The sequence below is a fragment of the Triturus cristatus genome, chromosome 7 (assembly GCF_964204655.1).
Source record: "Triturus cristatus chromosome 7, aTriCri1.1, whole genome shotgun sequence".
Lineage (NCBI taxonomy): Eukaryota > Metazoa > Chordata > Amphibia > Caudata > Salamandridae > Triturus > Triturus cristatus.
This window is the reverse complement of record NC_140590.1, coordinates 34,794,390-34,806,416: the sequence shown is the minus strand read 5'-3', so window position 1 is coordinate 34,806,416 and position 12,027 is coordinate 34,794,390.

Sequence of the window (12,027 nt, the reverse complement as noted above, 5' to 3'; positions counted from 1 at the left end):
AGTCTTCTCGTGAGAAATCTCTTCCCACATTTCCTTCAATTCTGTTTTTTCTGATTTCGTAATGTAAGACGTTACATATCGAGCAACAGCAATGGAATTGTCAGCAACATACTGTATATCCATGTTAGCGTTCCACATGGATAAAATGACTGGGTTGTAGTCATTTATATTTTTTGATTCTTCTTTTCTTTTAAGGTTGTAGGTATTCTTAGGTGATTTTCTTTTGATAGTATGTCTCACAGCTGACATAAAACTGTTGACTCTTCCATTTGAAAGAACAGGTCTAGGAAATCCAAATCGACATTTAGTGTAGTATTTTTCTTTGCTCTTGTATTTCCGTCGACAGTATTTTCCACACCGATGACTTTGGAAACGTAGAACTTGCTCCTTTAACTTTTTCTCTTCTGTGCTTTTAGGTATAGCACATGTTGCATATTCTTCAATGTAAGATAACACTGCTTCATCAGTATCTGTTCCAAACTTTGGGGCATCCTTGATCCACAGCAGCATATGAATATGAGGAGCACCTCTTGCCTGGTACTCTTTTCTCCAAAAGAAATCCACTACTTCTCCAAGGGGTGGATTTTTTTTATTGCAGATGAAGGACATCATAGCCTCAAATCTATGATTGAAATATCTGCAAACATTAACCGGATCCAATGAGCACAGTTCTCCTGCTGTCTTGTATTCGATGTTTTTAATGTTTGAATTGGCCTCTCGTAGAAAATCCAGTAAATCATCCCAAGCGTACTCGGCACAGCTTAGGGTAAGGAACCATGTTGGTGTTCCTAAATTGCGTAACATGCATTTTAGTTCACCATGGCGTCGGTACCAATATTCATTTGTCCCACGCTGACAAGCCATCAGATTGATCAGTTGTGTTTCCAAATGATCATCTCGGTGCTGCACTTTCTCCATAAAATCCTTAGCAGACACATTTTGTAAATGTACTCCACTTTTTAAAATGTGATTTACTGCATAAGACAGTGCAGACAAGTCGCTTTCAAATAAAAGATGGAACAAATAAGGAATACTTTGTCGAAATCTGGGATCTTCAGCATATAGTCTTGTAGTCCGATACTCTGAAGCTGGAATCTGTTCTGGACGTTCATCGTATCGTCCTCCTTTTCCTTTAGGAAACAGCTGGGGAAAACATCGAGCTTCCAAGCTCTCCTCCCATACACTCACGGGATTTCCTTTTGCTTTCTTCATCTGAAAGAGATCAATATTGTCTCCCATAACTTCTTTCGAATGGAGAGGATGTATGCTAAAATGTTCATAAATTTCTTCTTCCTTTGACTTGTCCACTTTTTCAATTTGTCCAGTTGGTGTTTCTGTGTCTTCTTGAAAATCTTCTTCTTCTTCTTCTTCTTCTATATAAATTGATTCATACCATTTGTTATTTTTTTTCAAATACAAATTTGCTCTTTGTACTTTCCGCACATCTACCAGCTCCTGCCAAATCTTCTTATTCTTTGTAGGTACACCATTAACCAGAATAATTAATGGTTCAGTTTCCAAAGTATCCGCATCAATAGTTTCCATATTTTTTTTCAAATCCAAGGGCAAATACACCACTCTACCTTTTAAACCTCTCAGTAAATCTGAAGGAGGTAATTTACCAGTTTTGGGCTCCATACGTACTATGGTCTGGAACGGATGAACACATTGAATGAGTATAGACTCATATGTATTTAATTCAGAAAGTTCAGCAGGAATAGCATCCAATTCTAAATTATTATGTACAGCTCTGGTCGGCATTCTATTTTCCTCTAACTTGTTGTAACAGTATTTACAAATACGCTGATCTTCACCCAATTCAAAACAATTTTCAAGAAATATATATGTGGCAAAATCCATCCACTTATAATTATCTTCATTTTCACTCTTTCTGTACAGATCAACATTCCTAGTTTGTTTTCTATAATGAGTTCTGCGGCAACAAATACAAGTAACATTTGGTCTTTCATTAGAGACTATTGCAAATTTTGTTATGTGATCATTAAATGTGTTACTTACAGAGGGTTCTACATTGTCTTCCACTTCTGCCTCATTTACCTTGTCCTTCTCTGCACTGTTTTGTTCAGGACCAAAGTAACAAAACTGAATTTCATCAACAACCTTCTCTACATCTGATACCGTTCCTCGGAACAGAGCCCTATTCAATTCATTTAACTTTATTGCTGGACTTTTGGCAAAATACAACCGTCTCACAAACTTTCTCATTTCAGTATGATGAACAGCCAGCATCCTAAAATGATGGAAAACACTATTGCACACTTTTCTAGATAGACAAGCAAGAGAATGACCCTGCAAACCTGTATTCTCTCTCACTCTGCATGGATCCAGACTTTGAAGCACCTTAATCTTTTGTTTTACACTTTTTTTACTATATTCTCTTAGAAACTCTCGAAATCTGTCAATAGATTCCTGACGCACAGTGCAAATACTACTACAATTCCAAGTGTACACTGGGGCTTTAGGACGTCTCCCCATTGCCTCATCTGCCATCACTTGTACCTCATCTCTTGGAACCATTATCTCCTTCTCCATTATGCAACCATTTTTTACTTCGTATGAACGACCTCTGGTGTCAACTGCATGCAGCAAACTATTACTTTGAAAATAGCTCTCTTCATTAAAAAAAGGTTCACTACTTGAACTATGCATCCACTTTCCTAAAAACACTTTACAAAAGTTTGTTCTGTTCACTACTCTTTTGCTTTTGCTTTGTGATTTCAGTACATTAACCATTTTATCTAATGTACGCATCCTATTCAAAATTAATATGAATAGTTTCCTTTTTAATTCTAATGCTTTTGCTGCAATGGCTTCAATTTCTTTTTTTCTCTTGTAATATTTTGCCTTTTGCTTATATTTCTTTATATCCTTTATCAAATTGGACATAACTCTTCTCTGAAACATTTTTCTACGTATCTCTTTAAATGCTGTTTTTCTGTTTATGTTAAACTTTTCAATTGCAGAAGGTATATTTGCATTAACTAAATTCTCAATTTTTTGCTGTTCTCTATGTTTTGTTACATTTTTCCGAGAACAGACATTTTGTACATTTTTCTTTGTTTTGAATATTTTGTTTAGAAATTGTTTTTTTTGCTTACCAGAAGATTTTTTCTTTTTCCCAACATCAGCATCTTCTACTAACTTTGGTCCTCCAGTTGTCTTCAAATATAGTTTTTTTTTTAGCGTTTTTTGAACTCGAGATTTTGTAGGCATCTTAAATTTTGTTCACTGTTCTTCAGCAATACCTGAAAAAAACTAAAAAAAAAATCCGTTATTGTATTTAAATATATTACTACATTTCTTTTCACAATAGTCACAAAACGAAATTTCTTTGCCAATTTGAATGCACACAAACTGCTCTTTTTTTTGGGCAAGTGAAAATCTCTTTTACAAACTGTCACATTATGAAACCACTTTTAAGATTTTTTAAAAAGCCCATGTCCACAGTGCTACACTCCAGCAAGGGCAACTAGCCTTAGTGATGCTGAATGTATTTGCATTACAGACTTAAACCTGAAAACCCCACTGGCTTGTACATACTGTGCATGACTATACACGGCAAGGACATGGGTGTGTGCTAAGCCTCTGCTTCTTCCCCCAAAAATTCGCTCCCCCTTTCCATCTAATGCAACTGTGAAATCACCAGAGCAAGACGCAATAAATCTCTGTCTATAATTCTTCTATGCACACAGAGTCATGTTTTCACATTAGTGCCAAAACGAAATTTCTTTGCCAATTTCAAAGCACACTTACTGCTCTTTTTTTTTCGGGCCAAGTGAAAATCTCTTTTTACAATATGAAATCACTTTTACAGACTGACACATTATAAAACCACTATTTTTGCTTTATTTAATTGCACGTGTCCAAGCTGTTTTTTTTTCAGACCACCACCATGTGCATTCTCTGTGACTGCCTACACTCCAGCAAGGGCAACCAGCCTTAGTGATGCTGAATGTATTTGCATTACAGACTTAAACCTGAAAACCCCACTGGCTTGTACATACTGTGCATGACTATACACGGCAAGGACATGGGTGTGTGCTAAGCCTCTGCTTCTTCCCCCAAAAATTCGCTCCCCCTTTCCATCTAATGCAACTGTGAAATCACCAGAGCAAGACGCAATAAATCTCTGTCTATAATTCTTCTATGCACACAGAGTCATGTTTTCACATTAGTGCCAAAACGAAATTTCTTTGCCAATTTCAAAGCACACTTACTGCTCTTTTTTTTTCGGGCCAAGTGAAAATCTCTTTTTACAATATGAAATCACTTTTACAGACTGACACATTATGAAACCACTATTTTTGCTTTATTTAATTGCACGTGTCCAAGCTGTTTTTTTTTCAGACCACCACCATGTGCATTCTCTGTGACTGCCTACACTCCAGCAAGGGCAACCAGCCTTAGTGATGCTGAATGTATTTGCATTACAGACTTAAACCTGAAAACCCCACTGGCTTGTACATACTGTGCATGACTATACACGGCAAGGACATGGGTGTGTGCTAAGCCTCTGCTTCTTCCCCCAAAAATTCGCTCCCCCTTTCCATCTAATGCAACTGTGAAATCACCAGAGCAAGACGCAATAAATCTCTGTCTATAATTCTTCTATGCACACAGAGTCATGTTTTCACATTAGTGCCAAAACGAAATTTCTTTGCCAATTTCAAAGCACACTTACTGCTCTTTTTTTTTCGGGCCAAGTGAAAATCTCTTTTTACAATATGAAATCACTTTTACAGACTGACACATTATGAAACCACTATTTTTGCTTTATTTAATTGCACGTGTCCAAGCTGTTTTTTTTTCAGACCACCACCATGTGCATTCTCTGTGACTGCCTACACTCCAGCAAGGGCAACCAGCCTTAGTGATGCTGAATGTATTTGCATTACAGACTTAAACCTGAAAACCCCACTGGCTTGTGCATACTGTGCATGACTATACACGGCAAGGACATGGGTGTGTGCTAAGCCTCTGCTTCTTCCCCCAAAAATTCGCTCCCCCTTTCCATCTAATGCAACTGTGAAATCACCAGAGCAAGACGCAATAAATCTCTGTCTATAATTCTTCTATGCACACAGAGTCATGTTTTCACATTAGTGCCAAAACGAAATTTCTTTGCCAATTTCAAAGCACACTTACTGCTCTTTTTTTTTCGGGCCAAGTGAAAATCTCTTTTTACAATATGAAATCACTTTTACAGACTGACACATTATGAAACCACTATTTTTGCTTTATTTAATTGCACGTGTCCAAGCTGTTTTTTTTTCAGACCACCACCATGTGCATTCTCTGTGACTGCCTACACTCCAGCAAGGGCAACCAGCCTTAGTGATGCTGAATGTATTTGCATTACAGACTTAAACCTGAAAACCCCACTGGCTTGTACATACTGTGCATGACTATACACGGCAAGGACATGGGTGTGTGCTAAGCCTCTGCTTCTTCCCCCAAAAATTCGCTCCCCCTTTCCATCTAATGCAACTGTGAAATCACCAGAGCAAGACGCAATAAATCTCTGTCTATAATTCTTCTATGCACACAGAGTCATGTTTTCACATTAGTGCCAAAACGAAATTTCTTTGCCAATTTCAAAGCACACTTACTGCTCTTTTTTTTTCGGGCCAAGTGAAAATCTCTTTTTACAATATGAAATCACTTTTACAGACTGACACATTATAAAACCACTATTTTTGCTTTATTTAATTGCACGTGTCCAAGCTGTTTTTTTTTCAGACCACCACCATGTGCATTCTCTGTGACTGCCTACACTCCAGCAAGGGCAACCAGCCTTAGTGATGCTGAATGTATTTGCATTACAGACTTAAACCTGAAAACCCCACTGGCTTGTACATACTGTGCATGACTATACACGGCAAGGACATGGGTGTGTGCTAAGCCTCTGCTTCTTCCCCCAAAAATTCGCTCCCCCTTTCCATCTAATGCAACTGTGAAATCACCAGAGCAAGACGCAATAAATCTCTGTCTATAATTCTTCTATGCACACAGAGTCATGTTTTCACATTAGTGCCAAAACGAAATTTCTTTGCCAATTTCAAAGCACACTTACTGCTCTTTTTTTTTCGGGCCAAGTGAAAATCTCTTTTTACAATATGAAATCACTTTTACAGACTGACACATTATGAAACCACTATTTTTGCTTTATTTAATTGCACGTGTCCAAGCTGTTTTTTTTTCAGACCACCACCATGTGCATTCTCTGTGACTGCCTACACTCCAGCAAGGGCAACCAGCCTTAGTGATGCTGAATGTATTTGCATTACAGACTTAAACCTGAAAACCCCACTGGCTTGTACATACTGTGCATGACTATACACGGCAAGGACATGGGTGTGTGCTAAGCCTCTGCTTCTTCCCCCAAAAATTCGCTCCCCCTTTCCATCTAATGCAACTGTGAAATCACCAGAGCAAGACGCAATAAATCTCTGTCTATAATTCTTCTATGCACACAGAGTCATGTTTTCACATTAGTGCCAAAACGAAATTTCTTTGCCAATTTCAAAGCACACTTACTGCTCTTTTATTTTTTCAGGGGCAAGTGTAAATCACTTTTACACACTGACACATTATGAAACCACCATGTGTAACTACAACAAAAACAATTCCCATTTCTATTATTCATTTCTTAAGTTACCACATACATACCCTCTCAAACTGTAAACTCACCTTTAAAATTAGTTAGTTCTGAAAGAAATGTGACACTCAAACAGCAGATTATCAGAGCCAGGATCTCTGTTGTGTTCACCTGTCTCCTCTCAGCAGAACCAGATAATGGCAAACTTTCCCTCTATTTTTCCACACATATACATGTAAGTTTCAAATCTCAGTGCTTCCCCCTTTTTTTTAAATGTAATCACACATTTCTATTGGTTGAAAACCAACCCTTTTCCAAAAGTACCCTTCCCCCAACTTGACTTCTGCCTAGTACCCTTCCCCCAACTTGACTTCTGCCTGCTACCATAGCAACAGCTCATGGAACACTGCTGTGTGCAGTTAGGTCAGAAGTTCGACACACAATGTTTCAATTCCACAGAGCAAGAGTGCTTGACTTTTCAAACCTAACAGCAAATCCATAGTACTGTTCTTTGGTTACACATTTTTTTGTACCAATACAAAACATGCTTCTATTAATTTTCACATACAGCCTAGTTTTTATTCTGGAATGGTATGAAACAGCCAATCAGTTCTTTTTGTTTTGTAAAAAATATGTATGCCTCCATTTCCAAACTGTCTTTCTTTTCTTATTGCCATTCTACTGAAAGACACCTCCTGAGTGCATCCAGTTCTCCTTTGAAGATGTTCACAGTGTGGATTGTAGGGCACAGCTATGTCTTCTGGAGTGAAAAGTTTGCAGAGAAAACAGATATGGTGAGAGACCTTGCTTTGCCAAATGTAGACATTAAATGGATTGGTCAGAGAGGGTTAAAGTGGCACCAATTGATGCCATTGGTAAAATCCTTCATTCAAATCCAACACCCTGACCTCATAATAGTGCACTGTGGTGGCAATGACCTAGGCACTTTGACTGGGGTAGGTCTGGAAATGCTTATGAAGGACACCTTTGCACAACTGTTTACACTTTTCCCTAAAACTGCCTTTGTGTTTTCCAACATATGCCAAAGGCAAAAATGGAACTGGTCCAATCATTTCTGTCCACAGATTGACAAAGCAAGAAAGCACGTCAACAAATCTGTTTCTGCTTTCCTCCGTGACTATGGTATGGGTGCCATTTACCACAACAACTTGCGTTATGACATGCAAGACATTTATAGAGGAGATGGTGTGCACTTCAATGATGAAGGGAACAGAGTCTTCCTCTTGAACCTTAGACTCTGCATCGGTACTTACTTGTAGGTACCACTAAAAAATCAAATCACTTCATAAACACAACGGCTCTTTTTAGAGCCCCCTAATATCTAAACTCTTAAATCTGCATTTCATTTCTTTTTTTTTCTTTTTTTTCTACCGTACGCGTACGTTGAGCTTACCGTACGCGTACCCCGTGATTTTTTTTAAAATCAATAAATGTTTTTATTGTACTTTTCTGTCCTTCTTTGACCCCCTTACAATTGTTAGGGGGTCTGTAACTCTCCTCATTGCCCCCTTTCCTTGTTTTCACTCTTTTTTTTCAGAGTGAAATACACAAAATGGCGGCCGCCGCTTCCTGGTTTCGGCCGATTCGAATGTTTACTAAGATCTAACAGCCAATCAGAATCGTGCTCGCGCACGCCACCGTACGCTTACGGTAAGCGTACCGTAAGCGTACCGTAAGCTGGCTCAGATATATATATTGATTTAAAGGCTATTTTCTCAGAATCTACTGAACAGATTTACACCAAACCTACAAAAGGCACTTCCTTGACCTAGGGACTACCTCTCTGCCAAATTTCTAGTAATTCTGTTCAGCCGTTCGGGCTGTAGCTCGTTCTAAAGGTCCTATGGAAAAATGCATGGGAAAAACGCGTTTTGGGACCCCCCTTTTATCTCAGCCCCCGCTTGACGAATCCCCCCGAGACTTTCAGGGTAGGAGCGGAGCGTAGCGCCCCACCTATTTTGAGAAATTCGCGAGGATTCGTCGACCGGCGCCAAAGTTATTCAAAATAGAATGTTGAGGTTTTCCTATGGAAACGTGGTCCTAACTATAACTACCTACTGGCGACCGCCAGTAGGTAATATATATATATATATATATGCATAACTTCAATATAAACATAGACAGATACAGTGTACCAACACATATATCAGATATCCCTATACCAATAGGGGCTCTCTTTACAAGCAGGCCGGTACAATGGCTGCAAGGTCTCGCATTTATAAATATATATAAAACACATAAATAAAAGGCATTGTCATTACAATGCTGATAGCTCAAACTCGCGTAAAAGCGAGACCTATTGCATTGCAAATGCTTGAAAAAGGAAAAACGAGGAGAAGTAAAGATATTTCTGCTTGTTGTGCCTCCCTTACCCCTCCTGTGATTTCTCGTAAATCTGGGGCAGTGTCAAAATCCATGGAGGTTGTTATGAACGCCCCAAGCAACATGCATTGCACGCCCCTTTAACGCAGAAAAAAACTGCGTTAAAGGGACTAATATTCATCAGGCAGCATTAAGCCAAAAAAAGTGGCTCAGTGCTGCCTGATAAATATCACGCAGGCTTCTACGCCACAGAATGTCACAAAAAGTGAGGTTCCGGCAGCGCAAGGGGCCTCAGAAATGAGGCCCAATATCTTTATTAGTTTCATTATGTGTAGTTATCAATTTGATGCAGTATTAAGATAATAGCATTTCTAGAACAGAAGGTAGAAAAGAAAGGGTACTTAGTTATCACAATGAAAAAGGCCAATGCTTGTTATCTTTTGTTGGTGTAAGCGGGGAAACATCTGCTTCCAGCAGGGACATGAGCATTATCCAGCTGTGCACATCCTTGTGTCCAGTTACAGCTGCTGTACCAACATGAGATTTAAAAACACATTTGTTCTTTCAGTTTTGGGCTAAAGCACCTGCAGATGGGGTTAAGGAATAAACCTTAAGAGGCACCGAAGCCAAATCATACCCATCCGGCCGGGGAGGGGGGGGGGGGGGGGGGAGACGTTTTCTACACCCCTCAAAGCATGTTTGTCTCCCCCACCTCTTTACACCCCTGAGTTTTTAGTCCCTGCTCCCCGATCCCAGTCAACTTTCTGCTCCCTGTCACTCCTGTCACTCCTACCATTTCTACATTCTTTTCCTCATTCTCATCCTCTGCTCTTTGCCTTTCTCTCTCCTGGTTTCTATCCCTCCTGCCCTCTCTTTTCATTCGTCCATCACTCCTTGCTGTGGTCGCCTCTTCTGCTCACTCACTGCTTCCCTCCTCTGCCTCTCCGGATGTCACCCATATGTCTCTTTTTGTTGTCTCCTGTTCTCTGGCCCAGGAGGGAGATGTGGAAGGGTGGGGGCTGAATTATTCAAATTCGTTCATATTTAGAGAAACATATTTACAGTTAAACCAGACGCTCATTCTCATGCGAATAATCTGTTTGTGTTTCCTTCCAACTCGGACCTTGCCAGGAATGAGCCAGGTACGTTCCTCTTTTACTCGATATTGCTCTCATGAGGTGAGACGTGAGAGTGGGAAATTGAGTGAGATGCAGAGTAAACCCCCTCACTTCCGGAGACGAACCCTCTGGAGAGAGGCCAATGACTGAAAGGGTGCAGAGAGTCAATGACCCCCAAAGAAGGTCATTGATGTGGCTGTCTGTGAGTGGGTGACAAAGCAATTGAAATGTGACTGCATTGTTTATTTCTAAACGCTGTTTGAGCATATTTTACAAAACTCAAATACTTCCTGTCTGTAAGATGTTGAAAGTAAGTCCAGGGTGTCTGCTGTTCCCCTGCACCAGTCTTCTGCCAACATGCATAGACCCCATTAATAAGTGGACAGGCACGAATGTCTGACTGTTCTTTACAGGTTTCTGCCAGTGTTAAACTTGCTTGCAGATATGTACATGGCCTTGGGTGACGTCATAGTTGTACCCCTGAATATCTGATTTAAAAAACCTCCCACAGAGGTCCTTCTATCCATGTAAGGACTGCATAGCCCAGAAACTCTAAATCTCCCAGCAGAGGACGAACCACCTTTTACCTTTTGCCCAACAAGTGCCCTTTTGTTATCATGACCCACAAGCAGCCCTTCTAAAGGTGGCATCCCGTCCTATGGGGCGCTCCCAGGGGGCGTCTCTGAAGATCAGCGCTCCCAACGACACCCAGGCACCCAGTAAAGATGCATTTATAAATTAGGCCTGGCAGAGTTTGTAGAGTCGTGCTACATGGAGCTCAGCGAACTGCCGAAAACCCTCCGCCACGCGACCAGAGTTCCGCGAGCAGCGAGGTTCGATACGTTGTGCGGTTTTTGCTGATTTTTAGCACCAGGAGTTTCTCCCATGCTGTAAAATTAGCGCAAACGGCAGCTTCCTCAACGAGAGCGGCAGCTTCCTCAACGAGAGCGGCAGCTTCCTCAACGCAAGAGGTAGTGACCTGCTGCAACCACCGGCGCTCAGAAATCTCGCCGGGAGTTGGTCTAGCATAAGATTTCTCTTGCTCACCAATTTAATGTTGGTGAGCTGCGTGAGAGAAAAAACTCTGCTCTGCACCACGGAGTTTATCATAACTACGCGCACAACTCCATGAACTCTGCCGGTGGAGCGTAAATCTTCCCCACCCCGATTCTATATATTCATAAACTTCATTTTTGAGCAAACGTAAACTTGTAACAAAACAAACACACAGTGCTTAGGCTTAGAAAGACCCTTTTGACTTATGAACCTTACAAACGTCAAACTAATTACCTGGTCACGTGAGGCACATTTGTGTGAATAGATCGTCTTATCATCTTCATCTAGGAGACCGCCTTCTCTGCGATGATGGAGGGTAACTTCTAAGACTGTGGGAATGAAAATCCAGAGATGAGGCTGGGCGTGTGTGTATATACCTATGCAGTGGTATCTGTATAGCGCAATCCTTGCTGGGTCGCCAGAGCGCACCCTACAGTAGAATGAAGTATCATCTACAGGGAGCCAGGACCCAGGGAAGGTCCTATGATGTGGGAAAGAGAGCTCTTTCAAGAGATGGGGGGGCGGTCACTGTAGTTCCTTCAGTGTTGGGGTGGTGTACGCAAACTTCTTCAAGTCTGCAGAGTGAGGGGTGCTTCTCAGGTGTTGAGGAGGCCTAGAGCAGAGCGTTACTTGTATTGGAATTGTAGAGCACCAGGCCACGGCCTGTTCTGGGTCCACATCTAGTAAGAAAGTTGTGTGAAATTTATAGCTTTGTGAGGCTGCTAAATTTGTGGACTTTACGCAACCTCACTTGTGGGGAAAACGTCCAACAAAAATATTTTTGGTTAGAATATTTGAGCTGAAACCTGTGTTTTCTTGTGATATCTTCCTTTAATAATCTGCATTGGTGTATTTTTACAAATGCATTATTTTTTAATTTACCACATTCGT